Below are 7,842 nucleotides of genomic sequence, written 5' to 3' on the forward strand. Positions count from 1 at the left end.
GCTGTCTGAAACTTTGAAAATGTCCTAGCCAGTCCTCGTAATGCATACTTCTCAGGCAGCTCTGGGGCAGGTAGATAAAGCCAGAAGAAGCTTTTACGAGTGTCGGTTAGTTTACATGTGTAGATTATTCAGGCTCTGAGAATGACTGTCATTTGACAGCCTGAGTCACAAAAGCTGAAAAATAAATTTTTTTTTTCCTAAAGAGTTTGTTAACAACTTTTTATTGGCTGCTTTCAGACTAAGGAGTTTAGAACAAGAATTCTGAGTGGAAGGACCTGAGCCAGTGTGAATAAAGAAGGAACCAAGTTTTTCCATAGCCAAAAGGAGGAAGAATTTGCGTTTGCAATCTGCTGCACTTGACCAATTTGATCTGTCACTGAATGTGTCTGGACAGCGTCTGTTCTCTCAGGTCTGAAGCTTGGAAAGGGAAAGATATAGTAGGGCAAGGTAAAATTATGTGTGAAACAGCTTTTTCCCTAGCTTCTTAATTGCCCTCTCATTTCTCAAAAATAGAGTAAATGCTGAACATGCTGACTTTCCCTCCATCGTTCCTGTAAATAAGGATGTGACTCACAAACTCTGCAAACTTCAGAATGCCATAGATACTGTGGTGATTTGAGTATTTAAAATAGCTGGAAAAAAAACAAATCGGTCATGGGTAAGTTAGGGTGGTTTCTCTTCTTTTTTAAAAAAAAAAAAAAAAAAAATTATGTTTTTTTTCTCTTGTAATTTTTTTTTTTTGTTATTGTGGCTTGACAACCAAATTTTAGGGTTTTATGACTTCTGGGAACTAACACAGTGAACGCAGTGGTCTGATCTCGGATCCCAGGCAGCAAATGACTTAAGACTTACCATCGGTCGTTGTGGACTGAATGCAAATCTCTGTCTGGTTGTATGTTCTCCTTTTCTATGTAATAGAGAGAGATGATTATTGATGGCATTTGATTACACTAAGCCCCTGCTCCCCAAACATGTACATGACCAGTGCAATATTATAAATACAGACATATTTAGGGTGCTAATAATAGTGGTAGGAGTATCCATAGCTTATAAGATGCTTGCTGAATGGCATTCATTGATTTGTAGCTAACTGACCCGGAAATGGAAAACAAGGAACTTCTTTTTGTTTGTGCTAAAACCCCCAAAGCAAGGCTTTCTGAAAACCTAGGTTTGAGTTTGAGATTTTGGATTTAGGTGAAGTCGGGGAATTTCAGTCTTACCCTGTATTAATCAGGGTCCTGGTAAGAAACAAAAGTATACTCAAAAGAGGCAAATGAAAGATAATTTAATGAAGGGATTATATACAAAGTTGGGGGCAGAGTTAAGGAAAATCAGGAGGGCTGGTGAAGGTGTTGGGTCTGGCAGCTTTAGGAAAGTTTCTCCCACGTCTTCACAGGCAAAGGACAGAGGAAGCAGTACGAGAACGGGGCAGAAGCTGTCTGTATGAGAGGCTTTCACACACTGCACTCCCCAAGAACTCGTCCTTTGGTTGGGGAGTGAAGCCACGACCGACCCAGGACTGGCAAGCAGAAGCCAGGAGGATAAATACCTTAGTCTTTCTCTCTTTCTGTCCTTCTATCTTCTGCTGGTGGCTCCCATTGGCCAAAACCAACCAAAAGCCAAATGGCAAGGAAGCCTGTTTGCTGTGGTCCATATAGCCCATCTCTCAGAGCTCAGGGAAGGATGGAAAAAGGAGTAGATTTGCAGGGGCATGTGGAGAGTCTTCAGCACAGACCACCAATGAGCTAAAGACATGGACATGCCTCAGAAGCTAGTAAAAGAAAGGGGAGAATAGGGAGGTAGGTTAGGGTAAAGGGGTCAAATATATGCTGATGGAAGATTTGACTTTGGGTGATAAACATACAATGCCGTATCCAGATAATGTATTTTTGAATTGTACACTTGAAACTTATATCATTTTATTAACTGATATTACCCCCAATAAATCTAATTAAAAAACAAAAGAAGGAAAGCAAGATGGCCAGGCTTATAATTAATCCTGTGGTCCTTTCTAGACATAAAATCCATTACATGTCTGGAAATATGAACCAGGAGGACCAGTAGCATCTATTTCTTCCCTGGGGTTAGGCTAAGTGTGGGATTGTTAGATGAAATACAAGATGTCTAGTTAGAATTAAATTGCAGAAATTATATAAACAATGAATAACTTTTTTCTGTCTATACGTATGTCCCAAACATTACATGATATATACTTACACTAAAAAAAAAAAAAAAAAAAATACTGTTTATCTGAAGTTCAATTTTAACTAAGAATCTTGGATTTTTATTGGAATAAATCTGGTGATCCAGGGAGGGTGTTGGGGAGGAGCGTCTGCAAGTGTTTCTGTGTAAACATGTTCCCCACCAACCCCATCCTTCACTGCAGTTTAGTCAGAAGAAAGTGCCCCGGAAGTAAAATGTGCTATAGCGTTTCCAAAACTGTGCTCTTGCAACACCAGTGTTTGAAATGTCAAGTATAAGAAAGAAAGAAAGAAAGAAAGAAAGAAAGAAAGAAGGAAGGAAGGAAGGAAGGAAGGAAGGAAGGAAGAAGGAAGAAGGAAGGAAGGAAGGAAGAAGAAAGAAGAAAGAAAGAAGGAAAGAAAGAAAGAAAGAAGGAAAGAAAAAAAATTCTTTCTTGCTCAAATAAGTTAGAAAAACACCACGCTGAATAAACTTATTCTCCCAGCTTTGTGATTTTTCCGGCATTTAATGCTAACATGTTTTGTGACACAAATAACAGTGTTTTCTTGCTTTATTTAGAAACTATCACAACAAACAGATAACAGGCCCAATGTCCTTTTGTTCCACAGTAACCACAGGTTTCTACTGAAATTCAGTTTAAATTTAACGAAGTCATTTTGGTGTCCATCATATTAAAACAGAATTTTACCATCATATCTTGCTTTAAGACTTAATTTGCATTTATAAAGACATTTTAAAGTGATAGCATTCTGTTTAAGAAGATATTAGTCCACTTGATCCTGCATGATTTTGCTTAGCCTTAACATGAAGAATCAGTTAAAACCAAGTTATAATTCAAGCAGGGACAATCCTAGATTTTTCAGAGAGAAAATGAGGATAAAACATCAGCCTTCTCCGCTTCACAAGGTTATTTTTGGAAAGAAATGAAGCAATGCTGTGAAAGGCTGCATAAAAAAATATTGCTTTGCTGTACAAAGTTTTATTAATAACCATCATGGTAGAGTTGGTGGGTTACAGAGGTCTTACGGTTTTCTCTCTTTCTAGTCATAGGTATTTTAGCTCATTTGCTGCCCAATCCATAATTCTATCTTGTAGTGTGAAATGGGAGTAAAAGGAGTTAAATCATTTAGAATTAGAATCAACTGCAAAGAGTAGACCCTCCCCTGCCCAACCACCACCACCAATAACAGTGGATTAAATGAGGTAGAAGTTTCTTCTCTGATATAAAAGACTAGAATTTAGAATCTTGGACTGATAAAAGGTTATGATCCATTAAATCTTCAGGGTCTCAAATTTCTCTGCCATTGTTGAGGTATGTCTCTCATTGTCATGGCCGAAGATGGCTGCGGCCAGAGGAGAGGCCGAGGGAGTGGGCTCTCTATAGTGGAATCTGCCACAAATGCTTCCAGTTACATCCCTGAGATTGTTAATTTTATATCAACTTGACTAGGTCATGGGTGCCTAGATATTTGGTCAAACATTACTCTGGGTATGTCTATGAGGGTGCTTTTACATGAGATTTACATATACATTGGTAGACTAAGTAAAGCAGATTGTCCTCTCTGATGTGGGGGGTGGGGGGGATGAGCCTCATACAATCGGTTGAAAGCCTAAATAGAACATAAAGGCTGACTTTCTCATGAGTAAGAGGGAACTCTTCCTGCCTGACTTCCTTAAGCTGGGACATCAGTTCTTTTATGCCTTTAGTCTAGAACAGAGGGAATGGCTCTTGCTGGGTCTCAAGCTTGCTGGCTTCAGGTGGGAATGACACCATTAGCTTTCCCAAGTGTCCACCTTGCAGATGGAAGATTTGGGGACTTAGCCTGAATAATCACATGAGCCAATTCTTTATAAGTTTCTTTGTGTATATATCTCTTATTCTTTCTGTTTCTCTGGAAAGTCCGACTAATATAATCCGATTGCCTGGTACTTAGTGTGGAAGGAGAGCAAGTAAAAGGGGTGAAATGTTGGGGGTACAAATAGGGGATTCTGCCCCAGGAGGGGAATTCAAATCCTTTAAGGTAGTCGTGGATCAATGGTGATGTTGAAGCAGTTTTTCATTTTGGGAGCTGTTCAAGATACTGCCACGTCCTCAGGTCATGCTCTCCCTGTATCAAATTGTCTGTCCTGTCAGATCCAAACTCCTTCATTTTTAATATCTCTATCCAGAGTATGTTAAATACAATTATCTCTATAAATAGAAAGCTCTGTCACTTCACGTAGTGATGCACATTTGTGTTTATATAAATGTGTGTGTAGAAAACATGGAAATAGAATATTTGGTCCATCTTAAAGCCTGAAATAGAAGTAAGGATGATTCCTTTCATATAGCGAGTAATACATGCCCAGGTTGCTGGCATTATCTTTTTCTTACACCAGGTGAAGTCCATCGAGGGCAAAGGATGACAAAAGGTTTTGACAATGATACTAAATTATTCAGTCCCTACACTGGAGATTTTGAAGCCATTTTATGGCTGCGGCAGTTGTCACCCCATTATTACGGGTTTGATTCCTGACTTTAGAAGCAGGTATCCAAGATCTTGTAAGAACTGCAAATAGAAACTTGCATGTCTTCTCAAGCTCTGCATAAGGACCAGTTGTACATGGCTCTGATGGTTGTTGCTTAAAATTGTTCTTGCTTCCTGTTCTTTTCATCCGTGGGAAAAGCATGGGAGTATAGGATCACAGTTTGGTTGCTATTAATCTTGGATCCAAGCTTAAGGCCATTAGAATAATCAATAGGTGGAAAATCAAAGAAACATTTACTTTTAATTTATAATTGATTACCAAACTTAAAGAAAGCTTTACTTAGTGTCAGGACCAATGACATAATTTTCAGGGCCAAGTACAAAATGAAAATTTGGGGCCCCCTGTTTAAAAATTATTAAGAATTTCAAGATGGTGACAATGCTACATTAAAGCCAGCACACAATCCAATGCATACGTGGCACATCTATGAGCCAGCCCTCTTTAGCATAGTATGTTTAGCTTAGATTTCCTTGACCTGCCCGCAAAGCTCTCACCTCATCCCCTCCCTCATGTCTTCGAATCTTTCTTCTGAAATCTTTACTTTTATATAACACCTTGGGACATAAGAGGGTCTTATAGAAAGCATTAATTGGCTTTATCCTAGATATTTTTTCCTTTTTATTCCTGAAGATCAGAGCCCTCAGACATTTCTGTCTTCTGACCACCCCTAATATGACACAGTCCCTTAGGCAGCTTAGCTTCATCATCCTGTATATATATGTGGCCTACCATCATGGGGCCCTTCGTAGGGGATTAATGCCTATCAAATAAACTAGGAATATTTTTCAAAGATCCTTCACATTAAATATGAAAAAAAAATGACCTATAAGAATGAAATCATCCAATATATAGTAAAGCATGAACTAATTACCCAGGGAGATGGGATGTACTTGGATCATCGAAGATTTATAGGGCAAATTAAAGGCGAGTTTTATAATCAACGTAGCTTCTAATTGCCTTATTCCTTGTGATATTGTATTAGTCAGGTTTCTCCAGAGAAAACAAAAGGATATATATTAATACATATGTGTAAATATATTTTATATACATGTATAATAAGTTGTTGTCTCACGTGATTATGAAGGTCCGCAAGTTCCAAGATCTTCAGGATGAGTCAGTAAGCTGGAGACTCAGGAGAGCTGATGATGTACTTCTAATCAGAGTCTGAAGGCCTGAGAACCAAAGGAGCTGATGTCTCAACTTGATATCTTTCAGGCAGGAAGAACTCTCTCTTATTTCTGAGAGGGTCCGCCTTTTTGTTCTATTCAGGCCTTCAATGGACTGGATGAGGCCCACTCACGTCAGGGAGGGCACTCAGCTTTAGTCAGTCTATTTAAATCTTAATGTCATCTGAAGATACCCCTGCAGATGCACTCAGAATAATATTTGACCAAGTATCTGGGTACTTTGTAGCTTGTCAATTTGACACATAAAATTAACCATCCCAGATACCCTGTCATCACAAACTCTATAGAGCACTTAAAATTCCTGACTTTGCTTAGTACAGATAGCTAGCTACCACTCATGTTTGTTCAATTCTACTATCTTGCCTTAACCGAATATTTAATTAGAATGAAAAGTAAATCCTTACATTTTAGTGAGTGCATGTTTTGTGTGAGGCACAGGTAAGGGTGCGAAAATGACTAAGAACAGTGCGTTAATACAAAGGATGCTGGTTGAGAAGCACCTTTATTTAAATACGTTTCACCTGAGAACTCCCTGCCTTCACTTTTTGCCTCTCTCACCAGGATGCAATTTGGTTTTCTCTTGCGTTTGTGCTTTTAGAGTTAGAGCCCTACAGATGTCCTCATCACTGCCTTATAGCACATGGTCGGGTTCTTTAGGAAATACAGAATGAGGGGTGACTGGAATTAGAAGGTACCTGTGGTTCCAGGCATCAGTTTCAGTGGGGCAATAAGAGTTGGGAGGAGTAAACAGAGGGGTTGGGGCAGGGGTGGGAGAGGGAAGAAAGAGCCTTAGGTGGAGCAGAAGAGAGAGAGACTGAATGGGAGAAAAGAGAGGTGAGCTGAGACAGTGGGCTCCTTTCAGCCCTACATTCTTGAAGAAAATGCTTAGATTATGCCAAGGAGAAAGAGACTAGCCTAGAGCTGCTATGGTAAGAGATAAATGAGCTGTCATTACTGAATTCCTTGAGAAAAACCATTAAGAGGCGTGAGGCCTCAAAAGATAGTTACATCCATGGGTCAGAACAAGCTAAAAATTAAAAGGCAGATTTGTTCCATTAATTAAACGTGAAGGCTGGTAACATTAAGCTTTTGTTTATGCTGTTCTATCTGCCTGAGATGCCTTCGCTTTCTGCCATCACCTGGTTAACTGCTATTAATTATTAGGTATATAATTATTAGTAGTATTATTGTTAATAATTTTAATAGTATTATTAGGTATGTAACAATTATTAAATAACGATTATTAGGTATTATAGCCTAACTGCTATTTCTTCTCAGAAGTCTTTGACCCCTGGAGGCTGGGTTTGGTGTCCTTCCCATGTGTTCTCATCTCACTCTGTTTCGGAAATTATACTGTTTGAAATTGCTTTACGACATACCTGTTTTCCTAGACGAGCTGGGAGTTCTTTGCTGACAATGGCTGTGGCTTGTTTAAAGTTGTATCTTCAGACTAGACTTCAGTGCCCAGGACCTGGTAGGAGTTTAAGAGATATTTGCTCGCTGAAAGAAAGAATGAAAGAATGAAGGAGAACCCTGCTCCTGCTCTCTCGATGGTATTTAAGACACCACGCTGGGTGTTTAGTAGTGGAGCATCAAGAAGAGTGAGGTACAATGGTGGTGACATAAAGGAACTGGACACTGTTCCTGGCCTCAAAGAGCTGGATAACACCTATGACTCATGGTGTAATACAAGACAAGTGATATAATACATACAATACATACTGTAGCACAAGTGAGGAGAGTAGGGGTATCCTATTTAATAAATAGAAATACGGGGTGCCCAATTAAATCTGAATTTCATGTATACATCAAATAGTACATATATATCTCACGGAATATTTGAGACATACTTATACTAAAAGTTATTAGTTATTTATTAAAATTAAGATTAGACTGGGCCTCCTGTATTTTATCAACCCTACAA

The sequence above is a fragment of the Pteropus medius genome, unplaced genomic scaffold (genome assembly GCF_902729225.1).
Source record: "Pteropus medius unplaced genomic scaffold, Ma_sr-lr_union100, whole genome shotgun sequence".
In the NCBI taxonomy this organism is placed as follows: Eukaryota; Metazoa; Chordata; class Mammalia; order Chiroptera; family Pteropodidae; genus Pteropus; species Pteropus medius.